General features: G+C 42.1%; 1 protein-coding gene across 2 annotated transcripts in view; it reads right to left on the bottom strand.

The window, feature by feature from the left end:
- Nucleotides 1-12,940, bottom strand: part of MEGF10 (multiple EGF like domains 10) — a 211,988-nt gene that overhangs the window by 160,972 nt on the left and 38,076 nt on the right. Inside the window, exon 1 of one of the 2 annotated variants that reach the window (XM_035014033.1) lies at nucleotides 3,650-4,278. The exons of the other annotated variant lie outside the window; for it this stretch is intronic. The gene's annotated coding sequence lies outside the window, so the exon portion shown is untranslated. Of the gene's footprint in view, nucleotides 1-3,649; nucleotides 4,279-12,940 lie in introns of those variants that run through there. 2 annotated transcript variants of the gene reach the window in all.

Raw genomic sequence — 12,940 nt, 5'->3', positions numbered from 1 at the left:
TATTAATGTTGGCACTTCCATCCCGGGGCCCCAACACTGTCATGCACAACCAGAACCATCCCAAAGGTATAATAAAACCAGCTCTTGGATCATGGTGCTGCCATAATGTTGAACATGTAACATTAATTTGGTGGCACATGGTGTTTCATAAGTCTTAGGATATTCTATCTTGCCCATTTAGCTCTCCAGGTTACTAACTTTGTACACAGTGTCTAGCCAAATTATAAATTCTTGACTGGCTTCTCCACTGCCCTGAGTGCACACATAGGGACCATCCCAAACACTTCGTGTGCTAAGGAAAGTCAACTAGCATTCATTCATTCCATCTTCCCCCACATTCTTTAGGCATTTATCATGTAACTATGATGTGCCAGTCATGAGGATAAAGGTTTAAAATAAGGAATGGTAAATTCACCAATTAGTTGCACAAACATCCAGATCACAAATACAGCTAACATAATATAATAGATGCCATATTAAAGTCATCTGCAAAGTAGACTAGCAATCACAAGAGATATCACTAAGTTTATCAGAAAGAATTAGGAAAAGCCTCAGAGGGTGGGTCTTACTTGAACGTATCTTGGAGGACAAATGGGTAGTAAGTTGACTGGGCTGAAAAGAGGAGCAAAGATATCTCTGGCAGAGAAAACAGCATACACAGAGGAAGTAAAGACAGGCAATGCATGCTTTTAGGAAGAGAAACCAGATCAAGGTTAGCGGGGCTGGAGGCCAGAGGAAGAGGAGAGCAGAAGAAACAACCCAGAGAAGACATGCTAGGCTGGTCTTGTGCATCACATTAAAGACGTTAGGCTTTACGCTGTTAGTCCAATTGTGATCTTAGGTCACCTCCACCAGATTCATTTAGGGATCTGCTCCAATGCAGATGTCTGGCCCTTGCATCTTGGGTGAACCCGTGAATTCCACATTTTTAATAAGCACCCCGTGACACTGATGCTTGCAACCTGGAGAGCTGCCAAAGATGTTTAAACAAGGTACAGACATGATCAGATTTGTATTTTAGAAAGATGCTGTTAGACCAAACAATCACAAGGAAGGTAAATTCACTGCTGCTACGCGAGCATGTGACTTGGGTTTGCAATAGGGAACTTGCCGAACTGCACACTTTCCCATATCCCCCAAGACTTCCTGTATCTGAATCAAAGTGGAGGGAGCCAGGATTTATATTAGGTTGAGCTGTATGAAATTGCCATTTTATGTAGGTCAAAAATGGTCAAATTTTGTCAATTTCTCACGGTTTAATTTAGCGGATAATAATGAAATATAAGCAGAGCTAAATACTTTTCCTTTTTTACTAATTATCAGTGCCATTACTCATTTGATTAACATGCAATAATGGAAGTGGCAGAATTTATGTACCTAAGACAAATGTTTTTAAAAAAAAAAAGTTCAAAAGCAGCTGATGAAGAAAAGCAGCTAATCTAAGGATTGTAGAGACAGAAGGAACCCTGGAGATTATCCAGCTCTTTCCCCACCTCCCTCCCCACAAATTTACATATGATGAAGCTGATGGGAGAAGTAACATGCTGGAGGTTATACTGAATATTTTGTTCAATTCCTCAGTGGTATGTCCTCCTCATTTTAACAGATCTTGAAATCATTATAGCTAAAAAGTATTTGGGATTTAGTTCATGGAGAGCTAGCATCATGTGATGCCCTCAAATGCTTGGAGTGGGCAGGGGAAGGGGGGACATAAGGCAAACACTCATGCATTTTAAAAATGAAGCCAACGAACTTAAATAATATGGAACCTAGACCAGAGCTTGAAATGCCACAGATGCTTAATAAATATTTATTGAACGAATGAATGATGGACCTCTAAGAAATAGGTTAAAGGATGTATATTAATATGCGGTGTTTCTAAGGCAGTATGCAGGGTGTAAAGTGAGTGCAGATTTCCCACCTGCCAACCTGTCCCAAGCACCCTTTGGCATCCAACCATCACCCCTCCTGTAAAATCCCAGTCCGGCCACATGCACCTTTCTTTCCTCTGGAAGGGTCCTAGCAGAAAGCAATATAAAGATGGTGTGTGAGATTAATCTGGCAACATATCTAGTCCTAGGTGGGACTGGGGCCCATGTGAGCACAGCCTCCAAAGCTCATCCCAACACAAATAACAGCTAACACTTAGCTAGAACATGGTGGTGATACAATGGTTAATAATGTTAGCTATATCCTCATCATAGTAATAGCTAATTACCTGCCAGGCTTAGCAGTCCACGGGCATTGACTCATTGAATCCTTTTCACAATTCTAACAATAAGAAGGATTATTATTATCATTCAGATTTTATAGCTGCAGAGAGAGATCAAGTGACTTGCCCCAAACCACACAACTGGAAAGTGGCAGGGTTAAGAGTTGACCTCAGGTTGCCTGGTCCCAGAGCTCACCCTCTGCAAAACTCTTTGATCTCAGAGCTGCAAAACAAAAAATACTCTGTAAGCTGACCCTTTGGAGCAGTCGTGTCAGGAAGATGGCACTTCTGTATAAAAAGATTGGATTCTAATCTTCATCCCTAAGGAATGAAGGATCATCTTCAGTTGAGAAGACCATATACCAAGTGAGACCCAGGATATAAAGGAGAAAGGCAAGAAGAATCAGCAAGGAATGTCATTCTCCTCTGCCTAGGAACAGCATGGATTTCACTGCCTAAGAACTTGTCGGCTAATAAAACCCCAAACTTAAAATTTCTCCTAAGAATTTGGGTCCTCCTATGAGGATATTATCTAAAGAAACATCAAATAAATCACGACACTTCATGTACTCAGGGGTACCATCCTTAATTCCAGAAAGAAATACAAAGACAAAAGGTTTCTCTTAAGCCAGGGCTAAAAGCCCTAGATCAAAGTTATTTAAAGGACTAACACAAGATGGATCTTTCTATGTCTTGAAGAACGGCCCCTCCCAACATTCCCCGAGGAGCCTGGCATTGCAACCAGGAAGAGACCCCATCTGATCTAAATCGCCAGGCTGTGATTCTGAAACCCCGAAAGGACGCTGAGAACACAGGAAGAGGGAGCATCCCAAGTCTGTGCACAATGTGAGGATCAAGTACGGGAAGAAGAAAAGTTTGGAAAACAAGTCAAGATCCCAGAGAAGTAAAGCTAGTCTGGAAGAAAGGATCCTGCTGAAACCGCTTTTTCATCCTCAGTCTGATTCAACTCCCCAAACCTCCCTACATCCAGCTTTGACACCCGTCAACAGAGAGCAAACACAGACAAGGCAATGCAAGGGCCGAAATTACGCAAAATAAAACGCGTAACGGAGGTGTCTCTCCAGGAAAAACCCTCCAGGAAGTTCCTATTGGGTCCCAAATAGCAAGACCAAATGTGAACAGTGACAATAAACCCTTGAGACAACGTAAACAACCCAAGCCTGAGCCCATCCCGCCCCACCTCATGCTGCCCCCGCGTCTCCCAACCCAAAACACCAGCCAGCGTCCGGCCAAGGTCCAACGGCTGCCGAACCGAGTTTGCCCCACTCTTACCCAGGTCCCGGGACCCTGAGATTTGCAGCACAACCCTCAGCCCCTTCTGACCGGTTTTCACCCCCACGCCAGCCAGCCCAGAAGCAGAATTTGTTCCAACAGCGCAGTTAGCCTCCCAAGTAGCGTCCCAGAAAAGAGCGATACCTGGGGGTCTCCGTTCAGGCTCCAAAGTGGACACGCGGGAAAGGAGGCCGGTCTCGGCGCGTTTCCAGACCCCTAGTTTTGCGCGCGGGGAAAGTACTCGCCGCAAACTTGAACAAGGTTTTCCCGGTCTGGCCCGAGATGCTGGAGGAGGAGGGGAGTAACCCGAGCCGGGGCTGGGATGCGAGCAGTTGCCGCTGCTGCAGCTGCTGCCGCCGGGGCAGTGACCGCAGGGGGGTGTCGCTAGGCGCCGCGCACTCCCTAGTGCCACCGGCAGGAGCCTACCGGCCCGGCTCCTGAGTCCCGATCGCGGGTCGCCGCTGCCCGGAGCGGCTTCCACCGCCCGGGAGTGACCCCAGCAAATAGTCCGGTCGCGAAGTTGGCGGACCGTGGGGTCACCGCAAGAAATGAACCGAGGGGGTAGTAGAGAGAGTGCCCGTCTGCCTTTAGTGAGCGCCCCCGCGCCAAAGTCCCTGGGAGGTGTTCTAGACCCTCTCTAAGGACTTGGGGTACTGGGGACAGCGCCGGGCGGCCCGCTGGATGGACGGACGGCACGTCCCCAGTGGTGCCGGAGAAGGAGCGCAAATGTGGGACGGAGAAGGGGTGGGTGACCTAGGCGTGCCAAAGTGTGAGATGCCGCAACAAAGTGGTTGGGGAGGTGGAGCGAGGAACTCGCGGGGCGCGGGGCGGGGGGGGGGGGTAGTGAGGGAGCCTGCTTTTCAGAGGCGGGGCAAAGAGAACTCCTGGGACCCGCAAGAGAATCCTCCCCGGCCCTGGGCCAGGCCTCGCGCGGAGATTTCTTGGGGAAGGGCTCCCTCTGCCGACTAGCCAAGGAGGCCCCGGGAGACAAATCACAGAAAGAATGATGAAAAGGTTTTTCTCCATTTGTGGGGTGGCCAAGAGGTGAATTCTGCAATCTGCTTCTCCAACTGTCCACTTTCTTCTTCCCTACCTAAGAATTTCCAGGCTTCCGAACAACGCAAGGACACAAACCTCAAACTGCTGGACAGTTTATATTCAGGTGGATTCTATCACCTCCCACCACCACCACCCCTCCCAAAAAGCCTTGTGCTCCATACCCACGCCAGATGATCCTCTCTTACCAGGTTTCTCTTGCTTACATGAATATGAGCTCTTTCTTTCTGGAGGCATCTCAAATGTATATGTGTCTCCTGTCAGTAACAGCGTCTGCAAATAGTCCATACTCAAAATTACGCTTGAGTGAATGAAATGAGTAAGCGTAGATCACCCTCCTCCCAGGTCCCCCCTGGAAATTCCCAGGGGAAGAGTGCATTTACTTGATTGTTTTTCAGACATCATTGCCCCATCTTCTGGTTAACAGCACCTCCATTTTTCCTTTGGGGGACCACTCCTGCCACACTTAGTTCAGTCTGGATGGGAAGGTCTGTCAGAATGGTCCAGCTTTTCCAGGTCCAAGGGCAGGCACCTGACCTAAGCTGGTCCCTTTAGACCTTCTCTGCCAGGAATGTGAACTTTGATCAGAGCAGCACAAGGACCAATAAATCTAGAGCTGATGGACTAGATGACACGGTTCTAAAGATTGGCCATTAGCTCAAGTCACTTAATCCCCAAAGCTACCCTGCTTTATGTTTTATGAAACCTCATTGCTCCACTGCCTCTCATTTTTTTTAAATCAACTATATTGAGATATGATTTACATTCAATGTGTTGCGCTCATATTAAGTATGTGGTTTGATGAGTTTGGAGCAATGTGTACATGCATGGAACCACTACCCCAATCAAGATAATGAATGATTCCCTAATGCCAGAATGTTCCTTTGCACCCTTTTGAAGTCAGTTTCCCATGCACCACATCATCTCGGCCCCCTGAGCTGCTTTCTGTAACTACATGTTAAATCTGTCTTTTCTAGAGTTTCTAAAATGGAATCACATAATATGTATTTCTTTGTGTCTGGCTTCTTTCACAGAGCATAATGTTTCTGAGATTCATTGATCCTGATTAAATCAGCAGATTGTTTCTGTTTATTGCTGAGCATCATTCCATTCACCAAATGTTGATGGACGTTTGCATTGTTTCAAGTTTAGGCTCATTATGAATAAAGCTGCTAGGAACACTGCTGTACAAGTCCTCTTGTGGACATATGCTCTTTTCCTTATTTCACAGTATTGGAATTACTGGTTTATACAATAAGCGTATAATTACATAATAGTTATCCAAAGTAAATGTATCACCTTAGATTCACACTAGCAATGTACGACAATTGTTTCACATCAACAGTTGGTACCGTCGGTCTTTTTATTTTAGCCATTCTCCTGGATATACAGTGGTATCTCATTATGGTTTTAATTTGCATGTCCCTGATGACTAATGGCGGAATATTGGTCTGGATTATTATTTTCCCATGATGACTTTGTCTGGCATAAGTTTCATTAACTTTTTTTCCATCTATCTAAGGAATTTGCAATCCTCTCAACAAAGAAACTAGTGCCCTGAAGATCTTCGGCCCAAATCATCACTCCAAAGTCTCCTGCCTACACTGGCATTCCAGGTCCCTTTTTACTACCTCGGCCATAGCTTGTCTGCAGCCTAGAGGTTTCCCGTTGAGTCTCTGCACCCTCTGCAACTCCCCACCCAGCTTGCTTGTGAGCTAGAGGTTGTCTACTGAGACTCTGCTCCTTCTCCAGGCGCCTCTGTGGCTCATCTGTGGTCCAGAGAATTCACACCAAGCTATTACTCTCTCTGCATGCTCACACTACCTGTTACTAGTCACCAGTGTTTTGCCTGCACTCCAGAGGGTTGCTTCCTGATGGCTAAGAGACTTCAGAGCAGCTCGAGCCTAGGCAAACCAGCAAACTTCTTTGCTATACAGTATATACTGAACTATACCTTCTCCAATGAGGTCTAAACCCTTTCCAGTTTTATCCTTTCTTAAGCACTTTCCTGGCCCTAGAGTCACATGCAGAACTGTCATATTATCCATTGCTTTTCATCAGAGTCAATAATCCTCTATATCAAAATGCCCCTGTTTAACCGACAGTGTGGTTTCTATCTTCGGATCGGACCCAGACTGATGCACTATCATAAGGCATGACTTTTTGGGTCTCTATTGAAAGACCCCAGATGTTCACTGAAGACTATCCACTCTTCACTCTGCTTATCAGTCCAGCAAGGGCTCTGGGAATTGATCAGCTTTCAGTTTCCTGATTGGTATGTGCCTACTCTTACAGTTTCATCCCATTCATCATGGTTTATTATTCAGCAATAGAAGGACCCTATGCAAATTTCTGGAAGTCTTCCCTTGTATAAATCTCTCCTCTTTGGTGCACTACCCTCCAAAATCCAGCCATGTCAGCCTCCCCGAATTCCACTGTCTCTCTTGTGCTCCCCTGCTCTATAGGCCAGAAAGCCATAGTGATTCTGGGGTTCACTGCATTTGCTTACCTTTTCTCAGGGATCACAGTCCTCTGGCCCAGTGTCTGAAAAGAGGTTTTTTTCATGTATCGTGTCTAATTTTTATTTATTTAAAGCTGGAGCATAAGTCCAGGCTAGTTACTCCTTTATAGCCAGAAAAGGGAGTGATTCTTGGGGAAAAAAAATTCCTCCATATGTTTTCTATGTTTTTCCTTTCTATGTTTTTACTTATTTTGCTTGAGTTGGATAGAATTGGTTTTTGCTGCTTTCATCCAAAGACCTTCGAATGATACACATGTAGTACCCAGAATGAACACACAAAGCATTTCAGATCAAGCCTCCAACAACCTGGATTATAGCGAGACTTTTACTAACCTTTATTCTGAACTCTATAGCATTATTAATATAAGGTTTAACAGGCTTTTGTTAGTGGTGGTGGTGGTAACTATACTATTCTGTTAACATAGAATTTATAATCTACTAAAACTCCAATTACTATTCATATTTGCTATTAAGCCTGACTTTTAAAAATATTATTTATACAATTAGTTGGAACTTCCGTAGTAATTTTACAAGACTATTCATTTAGTCCTTTGAAATTCCATTTTTATATATGCTGTCAATCTTTAGAATTCAAGATCTTGCTGGAGCTAATTATTGTCCTAGTATGTTAGCTAGCCAGCTCAAAATCACGAAATTTGAAATTTAATCAGCAAACCACAATACCTTTCAGTAAATACTTATTAAACATATGGAAGCAGCTAAAATTCAAAGACATATTCTAGCAGAGACATTATTCTCTTTATATTTATTCTCATCTTGTAGTATGGTCATTCAACCACTTATAAACACTACAACTCTATTATATCCAGCCCACTTTCTTCATCTGATCCACAAAGACTTGATAGGATTTTTTTTCGATTACCTTATAATTGCAGATGTATTCTCACCCCTTCAATTTATTTGTCTGGTAATACTTCCAGTAAAGGAAATCAAGTCAGCCTAGTAGTTCTACCTCTTAGCAGACAAGATTAGCTTGTTATACTCACGACTTCCGGTCTGTAGTGCTCTCAATCATGTCTTTAAATCTATGATTTAAAAGCTTGCTTAGTTACAGCAACAGACTAGAGTTCACAGAATTTACCTCCTTCCCATTAAAAAAAGAAAAAGAAGAAGAAGGCACGTTGCAGAGTGTTAATTTATAAATACGGCACAACGCTCACGTTTTTGACTTCACTCAATCCTAACAACAGGAAGTTTGTATCATTTTGCTGTCTACAGAAAATGAAGGCTCAGAAAGATCAATTAACTTACTCATGCTCACCTAGGTAGTAAGTGGCAAAAGCAGGTCTGATTTGAAACACTATGCTCTCTCTACTGCTTCACCTGCCTTTGAACTACATTTACCTATTCTAGTCTCCTGATAGCCCGCCGCAGCTCTCTGTTTCACCAGTGTGCTATGTTTACTTACTTGCCCCACCATGGACCTTGAAAAACTGCTTTGTAGGGTTGATTTAGAGTCTTTGCTCAGGAGTCTTAGAAGATCTTGGGTATATACAGCTTCATTCCCCGCCCCCACCCCAGTACAAATACAAGCCAGATTGAAATAGATTGTATCTTTAATCATAAGACTCAGCCAAAGGATGGGGAGAAATAGCAAGGTGGAGTTCTGGTCCGATGAGGGTTCCCCCAGACTCCCTCTTTTGTCTCTTCCTTTGCACCTAGATTTTCTTTACACTTCTTTCTTGAGGATGACCCTTATTTATCTTTTTAAAAAGTTACTCTCTTAGGGAACCTGGGTGGCTCAATTGACTAAGTGTCTGACTCTTTTTTATTTTTTTAAAGATTTTATTTATTTATTTGAAAGAAAGAGACACAGCGAGAGAGGGAACACAAGCAGGGGGAGTGGGAGAGGGAGAAGCAGGTTTCCCGTGGAGCAGGGAGCCCGATATGGCCTGGGATCATGACCTGAGCCGAAGGCAGACACTTAAAGACTGAGCCACCCAGGCGCCCCAGTGTCTGACTCTTGATTTTGGTTCAAGTTATGAGCTCAGGGTTGTGGGATCTAGCTCTGCGTTGGGCTCCATGCTCAGCAGGGAGTCTGCTTGGGACTCTCTCTCTTCCTCTCCTTCTGTCCCTCTCCCCACTCGAATGTGCTTTGTTGCTCTTTCTAAAATGAATAAGTAATAACTGACTGGGTAGCTCAGTCAATTGAGCATCAAACTCTTGATCGGCCCAGGTCATGATCTTGGTGGTCATGGGATCCAGCCCCATGTTGGGCTCTGGACTCAGTGCAGAGTCTGATTGTCCCTCTCCCTCTGTTCCCCTCCCCCACCCACTCTCTCTCTCTTAAAATAAATAAATAAAATCTTTAAAAATAAAATAAAATGAAGAAATAAATCTGTTTAAAAAAAGATTACTCTCTTTTAAAGATATCGGTGGGAAGAAGGGAAGAGACAGGACCATGAACAGGAAAATTGTGTCTGCAGCCCATGACCGTGAATTAGAAGTTAGGAGCATTTTTCTGTCTCCCCTTATGTAAGATGTCTCCACAGATGTGAAGGATCTTGGTATTCTTGGGGAAATGGGAAACAATGGGATTAAAAATCCACCTGTGTATTTCCCTTAGCTTAGTGTTGTTTAATTTTTTTGGTTTCATTTTTGTTGTGGTTTTTTTGTTTTGTTTTAACTTTGGCTGTTATCTCTAAACATTACTTTTGGCTTTATTGAGTTATAAAGGCCTATAACACTGTCCAAATTTAAGGTATATAACCTGATCGTTTGAGACATTTTTATATTGTAAAATGATTACCACAGTAGGGTTATTTAACACATCCATCATGTCACATAATTACCATTTCTTTTTTGCGGTGAGAACATTTTAAGATTTGCTCTTAGCAACTTTCAAGTATAAAATACAGTATTGTTGGGCGCCTGGGTGGCTCAGTTGGTTAAGCGACTGCCTTCGGCTCAGGTCATGATCCTGGAGTCCCGGGATCGAGTCCCGCATCGGGCTCCCTGCTTGGCAGGGAGTCTGCTTCTCCCTCCGACCCTCCCCCCTTTCATGCTCTCTCTCTCTCAGTCTCTCTCTCTCTCAAATAAATAAAATCTTTAAAAAAAATTAAAAAAAAAAATACAGTATTGTTAACTTATACTCACCATGCTGTACATCAGTTCCCTAGAACTTATTCATATTATATTAACTCATATAATAATTCATATTAATTCATATTAACTGGAAGTTTTTTCCCTTTGACCATATATCCCCATTTCCCTTACCTCCTAGTCCTTGGCAACCACCATTCCACTGTCTGTTTCTATGAGTTCGCCTTAATTAGAATCCACATATAAGTGATATCATGCAGTATTTGTCTTTCTCTGACTTATTTCCTTAGCATAATGCCCTCTAGGTCCATCCATGTTGTGGCAATTGCCAGGATTTCCTTCTTCTTAGTGGCTAAATAATATTTCATTTTATAGCTATACCACCTATTCTTTATCCATTCATTTCTCAAAGGACATTGAGGCTGGTTCCCTCTTGGTTACTCTGACTAATGCTGCAATGAACATGGGGGTGCAAATATCACCTCAGGGTCCTGATTTCACTTCCTCTGGATATATACCCAGAAGTGAGTTTGATGGACATATATTAGCTCTACTTTTAATCTTTGGAGGGAATTCCTTACTATTTTCATAATGGCTGAAACAACTTACAGTCCCACCAATAGTGCACATGCCTTTCCTCCACATCCTCACCAACACTTGTTATGTTTTACCTTTATAATAAAAGCCATTCTAACAGGTGTAAAGTGATAGTTCATTGTGGTTTTGAAATGCATTTGCATTTCCCGGATAATTAGTGATGTTGAGCACCTTTTCACGTACCTATTGGCCATTTTTATGTCTTCTTTGGGGAAGTGTCTATTCAGGTCCTCTACTCATTTTTAATGAGATTATTTGGTTGTTTTTGTTGCTTGCTATGGAGCTGTGTAAGTTCCTTATATATTTTGGACATTAACTCTTTATGAGATATAAGTTTGCAAATGTTTTCTCACATTCTGTAGGTTGCCTTTTCATTTTGTTGACTGGTCCTTTTGCTGTGCAGATTTTTAGTTTGATGTAGTCCCCACGTATTTTTGTTTTTATTGCTTGTGCCTTTGGTGTCATATGAGAAGAATCATTGGCAAGACCAATGTCAAGGAGCCTTTTCCCTATGTTTTATTTTAGGAGTTTTATGGCTTTGGGTCTTATGGTCAAGTCTTTAATCCATTTTGAGTTAATTTTTGTGAGTAGTCTATAATGGGGGTCCAGTTACATTCTTTTGTGTGTGATTATCCAGTTTTCCCAACACCATTTATTAAAGAGACTGTTCTTTCCCCTTTGAGTACTTCTTGGCTCCTTTGTCAAATGTTAGTTAACCAAATATTCACGGATTTATCTCTGGTCTCTTCTGTTCCATTGGTTTATGTGTCTTTTTATGCCAATACTATACTGTTTTGATGACTTTATAATATAGATTGAAAAAAATCAGTAAGTGTGATGTCTCGAGTTCTTTCTCAAGAATACTTTGACTATTCATGGTTTTTAGGGTTCCATACAAATTTTAGGACTGTTTTTCCATTTCTTTGAAAAATTCCATAGAAATTTTGGTGGGGACTGCATTGAATCTAGACAGTTTGGGTGGTACAGACAGTTTAACAATCTTAATTCTTCCAATCCACAAACATACATTTACTTGTATCTTCTTTAATTTCCTCCATCAGAGTCTTAGTTTTCAGTGAACCTATCTTTCACCTCTTTAATTAAATTTATTCTTAAGTATTTTATTGTTTTTAATGCTGTTGTAAAGGCAATTATTTTTTCATTTCATTTCCAACTATTTCATCATTAGTGTATAGAGACACAAGAGATCTCTGTATGTTGCTTTTGTTTCCTGCAACTTTACTGAATTTGTTAATTGAGTCTAACAGTTTTCTGATGGAGTCTTAAGGACTTTCAATATAAGATTACATTATCTGCAAACACATGAGTTTATTACTTTCTGACTGGATGTCTTTTATTTCTTTGTCTTGCGTAACTACCCTACCTAGAACTTCCAGTGTTATGTTGAATAGGAGTGGTAAGAGTAAGCACATTTTTCTTGTTCTGGATCTTGGAGTAAAAGCTTTCAACCTTTCACCACTGAGTGTGATTTTAGCTGTGGGCTTTTGATATATGGTCTTTAGGTTGAGGTACATTCCTTCTATGCCAAGCTTTTTGAGAAATTTTTATCACGGAAGATGTTGTATATTGTCAAATGCCTTTCCTGTATCTACTAGATTATCAAATTTTATCTTCATTCTATTAATGTGAAACATCACATTTATTAATTGCATATGTTGTAACCATCCTTGTATCCCAGGGATAAATCCCACTTGCTCATGGTGTATGGTCCCTTTAAAGTGCTGCTGAATTCAGTTTCATAATATTTTATTGGGAATGTTTACATTTATATTCATCAGGAATATTGCTCTATAGTATTCTTGTCCTTATCTAACTTTGGTATCAGGGTATTGCTGGCCTTGTAAAATGAGTTTGAGAGTATTCACCCTCTTCAATTTTTTTGGAAGAGTTTGAGAAGGATTGGAATTAATTCTTGAAATGTTTTGCTTAAATGTTTAGAAGAACTCAGGCGCCTGGGTGGCTCAGTTGGTTAAGCGACTGCCTTCGGCTCAGGTCATGATCCTGGAGTCCCGGGATCGAGTCCCACATCGGGCTCCCTGCTCAGCAGGGGGTCTGCTTCTCCCTCTGTCCTCTTCCCTCTCATGCTCTCTGTCTCTCATTCTCTCTCTCTCAAATAAATAAATAAATAAAATCTTTAAAAAAAAATGTTTAGAAGAACTCACAAGATAGCCCTGGGC

Source organism: Mirounga leonina, unplaced genomic scaffold, assembly GCF_011800145.1.
Source record: "Mirounga leonina isolate KUSES-001 unplaced genomic scaffold, KU_Mleo_1.0 Mir_168, whole genome shotgun sequence".
Lineage (NCBI taxonomy): Eukaryota > Metazoa > Chordata > Mammalia > Carnivora > Phocidae > Mirounga > Mirounga leonina.
This window is presented reverse-complemented; position numbering and strand designations above follow the sequence as displayed.